Source organism: Beta vulgaris, chromosome 8 (genome assembly GCF_026745355.1).
Source record: "Beta vulgaris subsp. vulgaris cultivar EL10 chromosome 8, EL10.2, whole genome shotgun sequence".
NCBI classification, from domain to species: domain Eukaryota; kingdom Viridiplantae; phylum Streptophyta; class Magnoliopsida; order Caryophyllales; family Amaranthaceae; genus Beta; species Beta vulgaris.
In genome coordinates this window covers 51,425,241-51,443,505 of record NC_079209.1, presented here as the reverse complement: position 1 = coordinate 51,443,505, position 18,265 = coordinate 51,425,241, and the positions used below count along the sequence as shown (strand labels likewise).

The 18,265-nt window shown below is 36.3% G+C and overlaps 1 long non-coding RNA gene across 9 annotated transcripts; it reads left to right on the top strand.

The window, feature by feature from the left end:
* Positions 1 to 3,531: 3,531 nt before the first annotated feature.
* On the top strand, positions 3,532 to 8,928 carry LOC125492468 (uncharacterized). 9 transcript variants are annotated; one of them, XR_007269072.2, is made up of 9 exons: positions 3,534 to 3,883; positions 3,977 to 4,037; positions 4,194 to 4,271; positions 4,361 to 4,428; positions 4,535 to 4,618; positions 5,568 to 5,706; positions 6,644 to 6,881; positions 7,580 to 8,305; positions 8,573 to 8,928. It is a non-coding gene; the product is annotated as an uncharacterized LOC125492468 (long non-coding RNA). The 9 variants fall into 9 exon arrangements; XR_007269069.2 differs by having other exon boundaries at positions 3,535 to 3,883; positions 4,191 to 4,271; XR_007269073.2 differs by lacking the exons at positions 4,194 to 4,271; positions 4,361 to 4,428 and adding an exon at positions 6,404 to 6,510 and having other exon boundaries at positions 3,533 to 3,883.
* The last annotated feature ends 9,337 nt before the right edge of the window (positions 8,929 to 18,265 follow it).

Here is an 18,265-nt window from a genome sequence, read left to right as displayed (position 1 = left end):
AACACAAAAGATCGCATAAATTTAAAACATCAGTTAGTTACAGCTTCTAAACTAAACATCCACCATAACCACAAGATTACAACCTTAGATAAAGATGGAGAAACCTTCCTACATACAATAAAACAAGACAGCCACCGATAAAACACAGCTAAGCCATGGGATTGACCAATTCCTGCATGTAATCTTTCATCATACATTGAGGAGGAGAAGTATGAGTAGTCTTGTCCACCTCCATATCCATCCCGAATCTAGCAAGCTTATGGGCTACCATATTCGCGTTGCGTTTTGCATGGAGGAAAACTACCACCCAGTTGGTTTTGAGAAGCTTAACAATATCACAAATGATGGCGCTCAACTGGTGATGGGGAAGCTGCTCAGCTCTGTCAAGCATTATCTTGAGGGCTTGCGCATCAGTTTCAACCTCAAGTCTAGAGATGTTATGATCTTTAGCGAGAGAAAGACCTTCCCTTATGGTTATTAACTCTGCTGCAGCCGGGTTAACGGCTCCAAACTTGATGGAGAAACCCATGAACCAAGAACCATCAGTTCTTCTAATCACCCCTCCACCGCTAGCTTTGTCATTTGCCTTCCAAGAACCATCTGTGTTTAACTTCAAATAGCCATGAACAGGGGGTTTCCAAGCAATTGGGTGCTGAGGATTAGTATTCATCCTGCCCTGATTCTGAAAAACAGTGCGGTTATGAATGTAATCAAGAAAGAAGTGATTATATTGGGAAGAAGGTCTAGCCATGGCGCCTTCAAACACCACCCTGTTACGATTTTTCCAAATATGCCATAAAGCAATAACAAACATTTCTAACCAATCAAGGGATTGCTTGAGATTAAAAGTAATCCAATCGTCCCAATCAAAATTGAAAAAACAGTGAACATCTAAGGCTTTAGCTAAATGGCAATTTTGAAAAATTCCTTTCCAAAGAATAGCAGCATGAAAACAGTTCCGAAATAGATGCAAATGAGTTTCCGGATCTTGAACACAACACTGACAGGTAGCATCAAAACCTTGAATTTTTTTTTGAAGGTTAGAAGCAGTAGGTAAAATTTCATGAGCAACATTCCAGAACAGCATTTTATATTTAAAAGGAACTTTAATCTTCCATAATTTTGGCCAGAAGTTAGGAATTTGAGAAGGTGCATGAAGATTTGGGTTGAGTTTTCGATAGGCAGATTTAATAGAGAAGTCACCATCCGATGAGAAAACCCATCTTAACCCATCCTGGACGGAAGATATTGTAGACAAGGGAATAGCTTTGATTTCCTTGATAATCTCATGGGGTAATAAATAGGCAATCTGATCAAGAGACCAAGTTCTATTTTTAATTATATGAGCTACCCTCCAATGAGCTATTGAATCCGGAATAACAATGTCAGTACACTTATAAAGAGGTTCCCTCCCAACCCAATGATGATACCAAAGTGAAATATCCTCCCCATTCCCAACATTCATGATAATACCCTGAGCAAGTAAATCCCTCCCTTTTAAAATATCTCGCCAAATAGTAGACTGAGAGGCATTGGGAATGACATCCATGAAGTTAGTTCCTTTACAATATTTGTTGTTTAGAATTTTAACCCAAAGTTTCGAAGGTTGAGTCAGGAATTTCCAGCCTAATTTAGCCATAAAGCAAAGATTCCAGTGACGCAAATCTCTAATCCCAAGCCCTCCTTCCATCATTGGTCTGCAGACATGATCCCAGGAGGTATGAGAGATATAATGTCTTTGACCAACTTTGTTCCATAAGAAACGTTTAATATTCTTTTTGAGGTCATTAAGAATACCAATGGGCAAGAGATTAGTTTGCATTACGTGCAAGGGGTAAGAGTTTAGAACAGATTTTATTAGAGTACATCTTCCCGCCATATTTAAAAGCTTTGTTTGCCAACCCCTTATTTTATCAGTAGTTTTATCTAGTAAATCTAAGTAGTCCAACTTTCGAAGTTTATTAGGAGAAATATGAACCCCTAGATACTTCCCAAAATTAGAAGAGACATGCAAACCACTAAAAGAATTTAGAGATTGTCTAAAATTATGGTCCATTTTTTTTGGGACAATGATAGTAGATTTAAGCTTATTAAGAAACAAACCTGAGAGAGCGCCAAAATCATTAAGGACTTCCATCATTAGGCTCAGATTATCCCAAGAAGCTTTCCCAAATAAGAAAACATCATCCGCATAAAATAAATGAGATAAGCCTATATCACGAGTGATCATAAGAGGTTTCCAAGTTTTAATGTCCAATTTTTGTTGTATGAGAAGGGAAAGGCGCTCCATACAAAGAACAAAGATATAGGGAGATAATGGATCCCCTTGCCTAATACCTCTCGAAGGACAAAAATCCGGAGTTACCTCTCCATTCCAAAGAACAGAAATGGTAGGGGAAGTAACAACACTCATGATCAGGTCAACCAGGTGCTTTGGGAAATTAAAACCAACAAGAGTTTCTCTAATAAAAGACCATTCAAGACTATCAAAGGCTTTCGTAAGGTCAATTTTCAGGGCCATAATACTCTTATTTCTTTTAGCACGATTAAACAAGTGGGCTACTTCTTTTAAAATAATAATGTTTTCGTCAATGGTTCTACCCTTTATAAAACTAGATTGGAGTGGACTAGTCAGATTTGGCATGAGGGTTCTTAAGCGAGTGGCAATGGTTTTTGTTAAAATTTTTAAAATAGTGTTACACAAACCAATAGGCCGAAAATCACCAATTGTAGAGGGAGCACTTTTCTTAGGAATCAAGCAAAGATAAGACCTATTAATACTTTCAGGAATACAACCCTCAACAAGACATTTATTCACAAAGGAAACAATAGGCTCATGGAGATCCTCCCAATACTGTTGATAAAAAACAGGTTGAATTCCATCAGGACCTGGACTCTTGATCGGGGACATTGACTTAACCACATGACTAAGCTCCTCTAGAGAGACTAGCTTACCTAAACTTAAAGCGTCTTCCGAAGCAAGAGCAACAGGAGAAACAAAAGAGGAATTAAGCAAGCTAGAAGAGTGCTTAGTTGAGAGAATGTCCATGAAGGCTAGGCGAGCCATATTTTTTAGGATTAAATCGTCATACACCCAAACCCCCCTTGAATCCTGAAGAGCATGAATCTTCCCTTTTGATTTTTTAATTTTCGCAAGCACATGGAAATAACGGGTATTAAGATCTCCTGAACAACGCCAATCAAACCCCGCCTTTTGGGCCCAAACCCGCGTTTATAAGATGGATTTCATTAAGATCATTGAGCAATTGAATTTCCAGATTAGAAAGAAAGGAACACTACTACAAAATAGGGAAAAGATAACACATCTATAATAACGAGTATTATAATAACTGTTATCTTTAATAAAAATTAACATTTTAATCGAAGGAGCGTTATCTAAAGTTGGAAAATCGTCAATATAAAAGAAAAGACTTAACCCTTTATAAATTAGGCATTATCTTTTATCCCCATTCATAACTTTATATTCTCTAACATAACATTTACTATAATACACCGTTATCTTTGCTATTTTTTTTTAGAAAAAATTTAATTCCCTAAAAAAACAAAACAAAATTAATAGGCTTCCCGCTAGTTTGTACTTATCTAAAACCGCACTAAGTAACTATTCAGTTCTCGTTAATCCTTCACTTAGCAGTTATTTCTTAGGGTTACATCGCCCCAAACATAAACACAATAACTTAGTAAGCAGCTTCATTGTCCTTCTCACCGGCGTCGAGAGAAGCAGTTAGGAGGAGGCCGGCGATTGTTGGAGAAGCGGTGGTAATTGCCATGCGGTGGAACAGATGGCTGCTTCATCGATGAAAACGAAAGTTGCAGCTTTATTCAGATGTTGTTGTTGTTGTGGCTGCTGCTGCGATTGCTGGTTTGTCGACATTAGACTAGATCGATCTTCTCTTCTATTCTATTGTTAGAGTTTTTGTTTTGTGATGTTGTGTTTTTGATTTGTTTTTTTCAGGCATTTAAGCAACTGAGAAATTCGAAGATTAGCTGATATTATGGTTCAATTGGGCAAAGATGTAAGTATATGAGCCTCAAATGTTAGTACACTTTGAAATTTTCGATTTTTCAAATTTATTCTTAATTAATAGCTTATTTAATTTTAAAATGAGTTTTAGGATGCATCTGAGTTTGGTGGATTAATTTTTTTTTTATTCCATATACTTTGTTAGTAGTTGGTTCATTGATATTGGCCTATTGGGGGCATAAATAGCGTGGCTGGCATTCGTGGCTTTGGTGCTTATCGAACACAAGTGTGTTTCTTTTACAATTTCATTAATTTATTTTAATTGTATTTTTGTATGATTTTTCGGAAATTTATTTGAAGTTCTGATTATTATAGATGATAGGAAGGAAAACCTCTTGTGTTGAATGTTGTTAGAAAAGCTGAGCAAAAATTATTAATGATCCGTAAGTGTTGTTGTAATTAGGTGATTATTTGGATTTCGGTACCACATTTGATTGTTGTGTGTTTATTTGTGAGAATTGATTCATTTGTGGTTCAAATTATTTGAAGGTCACGTATGAAGGAGTATCTTCCGATTCTCGGATTGGTGGGCTTCTATAAGTTGTCTGCTAAACTCACTCTTGGTGCTGACAGGTGAACCTTTTAAACTTTTTTTTGTTGATTGTTGTAGTTTTATTTGATTGTTGTAGCATCTGTCATTGAGCTGACAAAGAAGAGTTACCACTTACCACAACATAAGTGCAGAAGGTACGGCAAGTCTAAGAAACTCAGGAATACCATGAAAAGCCTCCTTCGAGATACCAGTCCATGTCTCTTTACAAGTAGGAGACACCCTCACATAGACAGCTAGCAACAACAGATTAATCCAATATGATATAGCATTCGACAATGCTGCGCCTTTGTAGCCTAAACTAGACTTAAACACCATTAACCAACAACAAGTATATGCAGCAGAGTTATAAATCCAGTAGTAAGCATCACAGGAACAACATTGTTTTGTGCTTGAAGAAATCCAATGTGAGATTGAAGGAGACCATATGCAAATATGCTAGGAATCATGTAATGAGCATAGATTCCTGCTTCAGCTGAGATTTCAGGATCTTGTCCTAAAAATGCAAGAATTTGACCTGTATTTACCCATATAAAGGCAAGGGGAATGCTGATGCAGATGAGAACTACCATTGCTCGTTGCTTGTGTATGCCTAGCATGTGGTACTGCTTTGCTCCGTAGGATAGACCACAAAATGTGTCCAAAGCATTTCCCATTCCTTTCTATCAATCGCAGGTGTTAGTTCAGAGATATTTTAGTCATCTTACAGTTTACATCAACATAAAAAAGAACAGGCATTCCCATAACAAGAAAAAGAATAAAAAGGAACATGCACAACAACTTTCCGATAAAGAGACTAGTCGGATTGATGTCTGATTTGTTGCGTGTTTTACATCTGGGTATTGTTGGTTAATTGTTATTACTTCTATTAGTTTGTGAAAACAAGAAATTTCATGAATCTTTTGAGATTTATTAATGGTGGATGAGGTCTTTTAATGGTGTATTCTCATGAATCTCAATATCATTGCGTAGGTTGGTTGGGATGAGTCATCTGCTTGAGAAAGGTGGCATAGGGTTTCTGTTTGGGAGATTGAACCTGTAACACCTCCATTTTTCATATGCCCTCCACCATTCCTCAGACCAAAGCATCGAAGGATACCAGGAATGCCAGGTACAATCAATATACTTCCGCAGTTAACAACCTCCATTTATAATGGTTCACACGATAACTAGTATTAAACTCAAATATGATTTTCTTTTCTATGGATCGAGGAGTACTTTGTAGTACTGGTATGGTGCTTTCTTGAACCTTAATAGCGTGTTGTGAAAATTAACTTGGAGGGAAAGGGGATGGGGTGAGTAGGAAGATCTATTTTCCCTTATTTGGACACAAGATGGTGAACATGAATGGAAAAGTTATTGAAGGGGATATATTTTTCTCCCTTTTTGATTACACCAAATCCTACCATAGATTATAAGTACACATTTATGTCATTCTCTGATACTTTTTCTAGCCAGCTTGAGTAGAAGAACCCTACTTTCTTTTAGAAAGTTCGTTAATTGATACAGTACCATTTTACAAGCATTAACCCAGACTTACAAGTATGACACTCAAGCCTGTGATGTGGTAGGGTGAGTAGATATACGCTGTTACTCATAAATTGAAGTGGTAAGCCTTCAAAAGATTTTCACAGCTCAAGACAAATCATAGCAGAACAGAAAAGGGCCAATAAGACATGTTGTTGTTGTTACAGTCCACTTTGTCTGAATATTTTCAAATGTTAGATATACTTTGTGGTACCAGTATTGAGGTTGTTCTTATTCAACCTTTCTTAAAGTGGTTATGATTTAGTCTTCGTCTGTGATAGATGATGACCCTGATGCTGACAAGCTATTGTGGTTCTAGCTTCTGCTCATAACCTCTGATTTAGTGGAGTTTCTCAATACTTTTCTTGCAATTGATGACTGCTTGATGGTAACCGACTTGCATTTAAATTCGCATGTTTGCTCCTGTATGGATACTTAAAAGCTCCAGCTATTTAACTGCTTTGGTTGGTTATCCTAGTCCACAATTGTTAATTTGTTTGACTAGACTTTTTATTCCGTAGATTCTTAAAGAAGAAGTGCGAGATTTACTGGATTCTTCGCTATCGACGAAATCAGAAACTGCTCAGTAAATGTACCTGGAAAACCACCAATCCAGATACGTGAATCGTCTAATGGTGTTATTACTCTAGCGGGATCTACTGAAGTAGAGGTCAGATCTTTGAAAGAGATGGCATCGTGTCTTGAACAAGGATCTCTTTGTCGCGCTACTGGGAGTACGAACATGAACAACCAATCCAGGTGTATATCTAGACATTATCAGAATGAACTTTATATCTTCATGAGTTTCTATATTGATTCAATATACACCCCACCATGTACTGCAAATAAATATTTTCATTTTGGAGTATGCCATCAAACTTGATATTGGATTATTCTGAAAAATGCGGTACAAAGAAAATGAGAAACAAGATTCTACAATCTACATTGATATAAGAATACTCATTGTGAGATAACATGATAATGCGTCTTGGAAATTGTTTCTCAGGCACCATGCCGTATGTAGAAGCCTCATGAAAGTATGTTATATTCTGGAATAATTGAAATAATCTTTAGGGAAGCTGAATCAGTAATTGCTATGGCAATTTTTTCATATTTGTATTGCAAATTGCAATTGACTAATCATGGAAGCTGTATTCTGCTTGTTGTATGTTGTGAAGCAGTTACGTCAAGGGCCTAAGTTACAGAAAGACTGACTATGCAATTCTCTCGATAGATTGTTATTTTTGACCTGTTGTCAGCAAGGCCGTCTTGAAAACTTTCACAGCTCAAGACAAATCATAGCTGAACAGAAAAGGGCCAATAAGACATGTTGTTGTTACAGTCCACTTTGTGTGAATATTTTCAAATGTTAGATATACTTTGTGGTACCAGTATTGAGGTTGTTCTTATTCAACCTTTTCTTAAAGTGGTTATGATTTAGTCTTCGTCTGTGATAGATGATGACCCTGATGCTGACAATCCATTCAAGAGGACAATACCATGGCTTGGATATGATCCAAATGCTTTGACAGGCTTGAACTTAATGCAGTGGATGAACATGCCACAAAATTCATCTTTGGCTAATTCGATGCAGGCAAATTTTATGAACATGCCACTTATGTCTTGAGTAATCTACTCTTTCTTATTTCTACCAGTTTCTATTTCATGCATTTGGGATGTTGCATCTTCTTAAGCTAAGGGATCTTCCAAGGTTGATAACCCATCGATTAATTTGCAGCTCATTAACTTATTTATTAGTTGATATCGGCTTTATGACCTAGTTAGTTAGCCTTTCCTAATTTTTTCTTATGTAAAATCATCCTTCTATTGCAGCAAGTAGCAGCTTCACAGGTGCTGCTGCAGGCGGGCAATCGACTTTGACTGATGATATTCCATCATGTTCTACTTGACCTTCGACAAACAATGATCCTAATGGCCCTCAAACAATCATGAACAGCAGGGGTCATCGAAGCTTTGCCTTGGGAGAGGGTATAAATCAACCTTCTGCTAATCTTATGAGTTGTAATGGTTTGGAAGCTATGGATGCTTAAAACTCATTCAAAGAATTGCATCAGAAAGCTGACATCAGAAAGCTATGGAAGCTTTGCCTTGGGAGAGGATATTATGTGTGTCGCTACATGCTTGAGACGGTACAGTTGAGACGACTAGTCATTCCAGATAAGGTACTTAAACATTAGTTATAATTTGGCTTTTTTTAATTTCTATATGATTATTACGAATCTTTTAGACTGTAGATTTGTATCTATATTATATTAGAGAGATGAAGAGTAGTTTGGGTAAATTAGTTTAAAACACTTGATTATTATTTTATATCTGAATGATCTTGCTACAACTATGATAAATTAATTTGTGCATGATTGATTATTAAGTTTAATAACTTTCCAAGTTTTTATATATGAATACTTATATTGTAATTACCTTTATTGTAGTACTATCAAGGCTTTCGTCCAACCTATTCTCAAGAGAAAATTGATGAACTCGATGAGTTGTGGATAACATATGTCAGAGATCAACACGAAGCACAAATGATGAATTAGTTCTAATTTTCCACCTAATTTTTTTTTTATCTTAATCCACTTTTGGACATACATTATAATTTTGGATTTGGATATTGATATCATGTGGATGTGGCGTGTTTGATCTTTGTTTATGATTTAGATTAATATTGATATGTATATATAGTAGTTTTTTTAGAAGTTTAGAATTATGAATATTAGTTGAATTATTTTTGTGATATAAAGAATTTTGGAAGTTTAGAATATCATATTCAATTTTTTGATTGTAAGATCTTATGGGTTGAATATTAATTATACAACAGATATAGGTATTGTACTGTCCTATTAAAGAATTGTATTGTATGACATTGTTATGATGCGTACTACAATGCCTACGGCCAATAATATATGCGTGAAATGATAATTTGATTTTTTTTTTTTAAAATATCATAGATAATAGTTATAGGTAATATATGTTATATATATTATAGGAAAACATAACAGTTATTCAAGAGAAGTGTTAAATTTTCCTTCTTTCAATTTGTCATATACATAGTAAACATAACACTTATTTACAAAATGTGTTATCTAGCGGTATAACATGTATTATAAATGATTGTTATGTTTTCTCTGGCAAACATAACACTTCAATCAGGTGTTATGTTTACTTTACATTACATTGACTTGGATAACACCTCAAAACTGTTATGTAAAGCCTTATTTAACAGTTATCTTTGCCCTTTTTTGTAGTAGTGGAAGAATTACAACGAGCTAAAGCAATTTGAATGCCATTTAACCTAGCATAGATGTGTTTTTTCTTTTGAAAAAGGTTCCCAAAAATGTGGCAATCCCAAGATTTAATATTATTTAGGAAATTATCTCTACCAACTAAAAAATCAACAGTAGGGTTAAACCAATTATTGATGAAAAAAATTTTAAAGTCCGGATGAGCTAACCAAACTTCTTTGCAACGGAAGGGATACATCTTTTGGTTTGAGGGAGAAGAAAGATTAAGATTAACACAAACCGGGCAATGGTCCGAATAGGACCTATGAAGGTGACTTACCTGTGTTCCTGGAAATTCAGAGATCCAGGTATGATTAGCCAAGGCCCGATCGAGTCTCTCTCTGATAAGAGCAACCCCTTCCCTTGCATTAGTCCAAGTGAACGGGTTACCATCAAACCCGAGGTCAACCAAGCAAGCAGCATCCATGAAGGAATTTAAAGCCTTACACTGAGAATTACGGAACGCCCTACCTCCGGACTTTTCTGCCTGAGTTCTAACCTCATTTAGATCCCCGACAACCATCCATGGGGTCTGATCCGGCGGAAGATTTTGCTCCATGTTCTTCCAAAGCTCATGACGTTCTCTAGCCGTGCTAGGAGCATGCATGCCCGTGATAAGAGCTTCCGAGTGATTAGGGCTGAACTTTGATAGGTTGTCGTACACCCGTCAAAAATAATTCCTGCAAAACCTTCTAACAATGTAGTAGGGTAAGTAGGGTCGAATCCACAGAGAGATGGTCGTTTTAATCTAGCTTCTAAGATATGGAGAAACTAAACAAGATTAAAGATATTTGAATTAAAGTTTTAAACTAATTAAACTACGAAAATCAAACTAAAAAGGATCTAGGGTAATGGTTCACCATGTTTATAACTATAATTTATCAGAATATCATCAATAGTTCAATCAATCAGATATCTAGAGCACAGGTTAATCCTTGGTCAGGCATTAACGCTCTCAAATCAACATATGCTAGTACGGTCGCTCAACATAATCAGAATTGCTAATTGTAGGTAAGTCTCTAAAGAGTACTATCTCTCGATCTATGACTCGATATTAACAATATTTAATCAAACAATTGATCAGATTGCAAAATTAACAAGAAAACACTAATCAATTAGAGAAATCAATAACTAATCAAACCATGAATAAATATCAATCAAATCATAGCATATAAACATGGATTCCCAAAACCCTATAAATAAAAACTACTCTAACATGAAATAAAGAATAAAAACTACATCTCGAAAGAGAAAGGAAAACATAATTAAAAGAAATCAATGAAAGAGAGAGAATGAAATAATAAAACTAATGAATTAAAGAAGAACATGAAAAACTAGGGTTTAAACTAAAGACTAGAGAGGAAAAAAAGAGAGAAAACTAAACTAAACCCTAAAACTAAAAATAACGTGAAAGGGGAGGAGGAGAGAGAAAAAGAATCAAAACTAATCTAAATAATATCTTTAACCTAATATGACTAGGAAAGTAATTTACAAGATAAGGAAAGTCTTAATAAATCATTAATAGGCGGATTAGTCATCCGCGCGTACGCGTGACAGATTCCAGCAAACAGTGCAATCTTCCGAAAGATAACCTTGACTAAAAGTCTCCTCGGGGCGTGCCACCTATCGTTGGAAAGCTCTTCAAGTCTAGTTTCCAAATCTGCTGGAATTACTCATTTTAAGAAGTACATCAAAAGTTATGATCAGAAGAGTAGACATGACTCTTTTTTCACATTTCTTCTAATGATTTTCCTGCTTCGTTTTTGCTCAAACTCGTACTATGACATATCCATACGATCCTTATTCATTGTAGCTTCTTTCCAAGTGCTCCTAATCCTCAAGTTTAGCTAATCATACTCCAAATACGTTATCAATGCCTGAAATTCATCAAAAACAAGAAAACATACCGAATAGGAGTAGAAAATCATAACTTAAGAATATAATGCAATAATGAACCTAAATATGAAACTAAATGCTCTAAAATGCAAAATGAATGAACCTAAAAACTATATATAAATATGACTTATCAAACTCCCCCAAGCTAAACCATTGCTTGTCCTCAAGCAATAAGACATAGACACGGAAAAGTTAAACAACCTACAATATAGGACTACAACAGGGCTAAATACTCAATTGAGAACACGAGAGATATAATCACTACATAAACCAAGCATCGAAACAATCTCGGACAAAGCCGCATAGCATATCATGTATCGCAATCGACTCTCCAATCATACCACAAACCATCTCTCCCAAACTGGATTTAACCAAACCTGACAGACCTCACTATAGTTATGTGCACTCAAATCTCTCACGTGTTTAAGGGTTAAATAATGACTCTCAACCTACATCAGTCGACTAGATGAAGCAAATACTCTTTAACTTTGACTTTTTGACTCACTTAATACTCAACAATACAATACATAATGATCAAGAGGACTTTTAAGGGTTGTAATGGGGCTGAGGTTAAAGGTATGGAAAATAATTTGGGAATTGTGGTGGAAAAACCAAGAAGGGGGAGCATCATATAACTGAAAACATAACCATAAAAGGTCATAACAACTCCATGCAACAACCAACAATCTCCAAATCTAATCAACAACCTTTTTCACTTAAGAAATTCAATCATAACCCTTTTTATTTCACTTTATTCACAACTTTTTTTTCACTTCTTTTTCATTTCATTTTTCTCTTTTTTTTTTCTTTTATGTTTCTTTTTCACACTTTCAATTCAATTTCAAAGCTCACTAAACATACTTTTCCATTCTTCTAACCACAAATAGAGCACTTCAATTCAACACAAACCAAAACAAAACTAATACTCGCTCCCCCAAGCTAGGCTTGGGACAAGAATCAAATGAGTCAAGGTTGTAATTAGGTACAATCAACAAAGTCAGAAAAGGCTCAGCGGGGCTAGAGAAGGATAATATGGAAACAAGAATAACTCTGGAGCTAAGATCATCAAATGAAACGCCTCAATCATATCAAAATGTATGCACTATCAAATATCAAGGAGTACCAAGTCAAAGTCAAGATCAATGCAACAACGAGGAACTAATCACGCATGAAAAAACAGAACTGACACAAATACGTCAGTTTATAGGCACAGAAGCTCACTTAGGTTAGGTGTCTGCATAGTAATGTTAAATCGAGTCAGAGATAGATCAATCAATCTTACCACAAACAATCAGTTGCGAAACAATCATGCTATGAAGTATCATGAACAAGATGAGTGACACTTAACAAATGTAGTAAAATATCAACAAGGTTCTCAAGAAGTCTTAGCAGTATTCCCATAGATGCAACTAAAATGAGATGAAATCTAATATGAGATGAAATATGCTAATGCAACTAAGAGAGCAGTACAATTTTTTTGGTTACACGTAAACTCCCACTCCTAATAAGCGGTACAAACCGTGCAACATCCTATGAAAGCAATGAAATCTACACTAAAAAGCAATAAATGATAGAATATTCCTCCCCCAAGCTAGAATTTGCAGTGTCCTCACTGCATAAACCAGTTCAGAAAAAGAACGAAAACCAACCCCTGGATCACCAAAGTCGCCCACCAAAAGCCACAACACCACAAAAACCACACACAAATCTCGACAATCCGACGAACTAATAATTCAATCAATGTATAAGATTCTCAACAAGATGGCATCAAAACAAAGATTCAAGCAACAATCTGAGATGAACATTAACAACAATTGTAAGTGAGAAAAGATGCTTACTACCCAATTAATTGGGGAGAAGAATCAAAGATGCTCAAAAAGTATGTCATAATGCTTCACGAAGGCGAACTTGGATCAGTTTGTGGCCTATTTGAGAGAACCCTATAAAAACCATTAATAATAAAAATTAGAAATCCATTGGAAAAACAAATATACTAACAAAAGAAAATAAACACAAAAAAAAAGGAAAAAGAAATAGAAAAGGAAAAGAAAATCAGAAAAATAAAAAATAACAGGAAAAGAGAAAGAAGAAAGAAACGAAAGAAAAGAAAGGGAGAGGTGCGACTGTGGTTTGATAGTGGTGCGGAGCAGCGGCAAGAAGCCGTAAGAGGCGAAGCTGATTGATGGTGATGTAGCGTAGGTGTGGTGGACAGAATGGGGGTGATGATGGCGGTGTAGTGGGCGGTGACGGTTCGGTGGGTCGCGACTGGCGCGGTACTGGGCAGAGGGCAAGAGCCGGCGATGTGGGAGAGCGCTGGGTTGCTGCACAGACCAGGAGGTTGTCGCAAAGAGATCGTGGGGTGCCGGCGAGGAAAACCGTGGTCGGTGCTCTGTGATGAGAGGGGAAGAAAGCGTGAAGCAGAGTAGCATGAGGACGAAGGAAACAAACAGGGGAAAGGGGATTTTGCTGGGTTTCCGTTGTTTTTCTGAAAGTTCACCTCGCCCGGTCAAGCACAAAAATCCGCCCGGTCAGGGACTTCGCCCGGTTGACCGGGCAAGCAATACCTGGCCAATTTTTTTGTAAAAATCTTCAGCCTCATAAATTGCTTGCGCGCCCGGATAGGGCAAAATCCGCCCGGTGGGGGAAAATCTGCCCGGTCTGACAAGTCTCTTCTTTTTTTTTTTTTTTTTTTTATTTTTTTAAACCCGTTCTACCTACAACAAATACACAAAACACACCATAATCAGTAAAATCACTCAAAAAAAAATGATGAAACAAAGATAAAAATCAAAATAAAAAATAAAGAAAATAAGAGACAAAATAAGTTAAAACTCGGGTTGCCTCCCGAGAAGCGCTAATTTCAAGTCTTGCATGACCGTTGAAGATTAGTAGATCACTCATAATAATTCAATGCTCTAAGAAGCTTATCATATGCTCCTGCAGACATCTCAGAGCATATTATATAAGAGTGAAAAGGAAAAATGAAAAAAGTTAATACTAAAGAATTATTAAAACTACAAAAAGAAAAATCAAAGGAAAAATTATATTTACAAGAAGGAGAAAAAGAAAAATCGTTAGTCTTTTTACATGACTCAAAAGAAGATAAAGAAACTAAATGTACATTATTTACGTTATCACGCGAGACATTCAAAGGGGGAGAAAGAAGGAACGATGGAGGATATAATATAGGAGAAGAAGGAATAAGGCCAAATGGTTGTGAAAAGGGAACATGAGACTCAAAAACAGTATACGGCGTCGATAAAGACTCATAAATCACCTCACTCTCAACTTGACTTTCCTCCGAAGAGGAAATTTCAACCATGATTTCTTCCTCCTGCAAAACATCCATCACATTAGCACTTCTCTCAATCTTATCATCATCCAAATAGCTCTCATTAAAAATCCACCCCTCAGTATCATCATAAATAAATGGGTTGGGGTTAGAATCTTGAGCAGATTGACATTCAAATTGGAAAGAAGGGTCAAAACCATCTACTGATGGTGGTGTCATGTAAGTTTGGGGTAAAAGAGCAGATGAAGACATCTCCCACTCATAAGTATCCCTAGCCAACCACACAATTAAATCCCAACAATAATCAGGTGATTGGAATAGAAATCCTCTATTACACATAGATTCTACCACCATCCTAGTTTCTTCATTTAACCCCTCATAAATCACTAGGCACATATCCCACAGTTCAATTCCATGATTAGGACCAATAAAATCACCAAGCCTATGATAATACTTCCAAAACACTTCATTCTCATACTGAGGAAAAGAAAAAATTGCTCTAGAATTACTACCATGCACATTGGGTTCACATAACATATGAGGTAATTCAGGGGAACTCATGTAAAAATTGGGAGTATTTTGATATGATGCATCAAAACTGTAAACATGAGAATTCCAAGAATTATTACTATGTTGCCTAGCAAAATAATTATCCCTATCATCAAAATAGCATGACTCCATGATACAAAAAAAAAATAAAAAATAAAAATATTCACAAAAAGGGAAAAAAAAAAATATATACAATTTAGTTTCACCAACAATAAAGACTAAATAAAACAATACCGTCTCCCCGGCAACGGCGCCAAAATTTGATAGGTTGTCGTACACCCGTCAAAAATAATTCCTGCAAAACCTTCTAACAATGTAGTAGGGTAAGTAGGGTCGAATCCACAGAGAGATGGTCGTTTTAATCTAGCTTCTAAGATATGGAGAAACTAAACAAGATTAAAGATATTTGAATTAAAGTTTTAAACTAATTAAACTACGAAAATCAAACTAAAAAGGATCTAGGGTAATGGTTCACCATGTTCATAACTATAATCTATCAGAATATCATCAATAGTTCAATCAATCAGATATCTAGAGCACAGGTTAATCCTTGGTCAGGCATTAACGCTCTCAAATCAACATATGCTAGTACGGTCGCTCAACATAATCAAGATTGCTAATTGTAGGTAGTCTCTAAAGAGTACTATCTCTCGATCTATGACTCGATATTAACAATATTTAATCAAACAATTGATCAGATTGCAAAATTAACAAGAAAAACACTAATCAATTAGAGAAATCAATAACTAATCAAACCATGAATAAATATCAATCAATCATAGCATATAAACATGGATTCCCAAAACCCTAGAAATAAAAACTACTCTAACATGAAATAAAGAATAAAAACTACATCTCGAAAGAGAAAGGAAAACATAATTAAAAGAAATCAATGAAAGAGAGAGAATGAAATAATAAAACTAATGAATTAAAGAAGAACATGAAAAACTAGGGTTTAAACTAAAGACTAGAGAGGAAAAAAAGAGAGAAAACTAAACTAAACCCTAAAACTAAAAATAACGTGAAAGGGGAGGAGGAGAGAGAAAAAGAATCAAAACTAATCTAAATAATATCTTTTAACCTAATATGACTAGGAAAGTAATTTACAAGATAAGGAAAGTCTTAATTAAATCATTAATAGGCGGATTAGTCATCCGCGCGTACGCGTGGCAGATTCCAGCAGAAACAGTGCAATCTTCCGGAAAGTATAACTCCTTGACTAAAAGTCTCCTCGGGGCGTGCCACCTATCGTTGGAAAGCTCTTCAAGTCTAGTTTCCAAATCTGCTGGAATTACTCGATTTTAAGAAGTACATCAAAAGTTATGATCAGAAGAGTAGACATGACTCTGTTTTTCACATTTCTTCTAATGATTTTCTGCTTCGTTTTTGCTCAAACTCGTACTATGACATATTCATACGATCCTTATTCATTGTAGCTTCTTTCCAGGTGCTCCTAATCCTCAAGTTTAGCTAATCATACTCCAAATACGTTATCAATGCCTGAAATTCATCAAAAACAAGAAAACATACCGAATAGGAGTAGAAAATCATAACTTAAGAATATAATGCAATAATGAACCTAAATATGAAACTAAATGCTCTAAAATGCAAAATGAATGAACCTAAAAACTATATATAAATATGACTTATCAAACTTAAAGAGAGAATGAAAATAGTAGGGAGATACCTCACTCCAACTCACTAGATCAACCGAATTTTTCCACATTAACCATATCCCTCCTTTCAGGCCATGAGGAGGTATGGCTTTGAAGTCATCAAACCCAAGTAACCTAGTAACTTGACGAGCCCGACATTCCTCGGCCTTGGCTTCGAAAATAATAAAAATGGAGGGTTTATTCAACCTGACTACATCCCATGCCTGAGGTACAAAAGTATTATTCGAGGCTCCCCGAACATTCCATACGATAATCTTCATGTTTGAGTTAGGTAAGGGTGATAGAGTACCAGAGCTATTTTGAACTATCTCCTTCCCTTTCCTCGACATTTGAGGCACAAAATGTTCCCAATCTTTCCAAATCTGCGACATTCCCAAGCTCCATGTGTCCGTTAAGCTGATCGGAGTTATCATCGCATTTATCTCCAACTTTTCTTTCACAAACAAGGAGTGTCGAGTTTCTAATTGAATTCCCACTACCTCTCTTTGAATGTGGAACATAATGATGTTGAATTTGGTCGACTCTAGGTCTAGCCCGTGGCTTTTTAATAACAAGAGAAAGGTTGGAATGTTTAAAGGGGGGGGGGTTGCATGGCTCTTAAACCTACTGCTGGAGGACTCGGAGACCTCGCAAGAGAGAGAAAGGATGGGTTTGAGGGGCACATGGATTTGAGGGAGGATAACATCATTTCCATCTTGGATGATGTGAGAGGAGACTCGATGGAGCTCCAGAGAAGAGGTTGAGGGTGAGCCGGAAAAAGATTGAGGAGTTTCGGAGGAGATGGGCAAGGGGTTTTCAGAGCAGTGGGAGGAGGGGGGGAAGTGCGAGAACGGTTGGCGGAATGCTAGTGGTCGGAGAACAGGAGGAGATGAGAGAGAAATTGGGGGTTGGGGAGGTGCAAGAGACACACTGGATGGAAGTACTGGGTTCAACGAAGAGGTTGACGGACGACAGTTGGACGGAGTTTTCTCTGAAGATGAGCTCTTTTCCATTGGAGAGAGAAGACAAAGGAGGAGAATTTTCAGTGGAAGATGAAGAATTTTGCATGTGAATATCTTGTGCAGTGGGGGATATATTATCAACTGAAGAATTAGATTTCTCAACTGCCATGTGGAGGGTCTGGGTAGGGTGGCTGCTGCTGGGAATTGAACAAGAGAGGAAAGACCGAAGAGGAATAGGTACTGGAGAAGTATTAGAAGCCTCGATATTTGAATAATCAGCATTGATTCCCTCAAAATCTTTCTGAGAAGCATTATTGCCTTTGTCTAAAACTCTCCAAAAATTATTAGTGGAGACGCCATTGGAAGATGAAGGGTTATTTGTTTTTTTCGGGCTTCGGACGAAACAGGAGAGAGAGTAGAAGTGGGAAGTTTCCCTTTATTAGATTTTTTTTGTTTTTGGGCTTGAGAGTTGAAATTAGAAGATCTT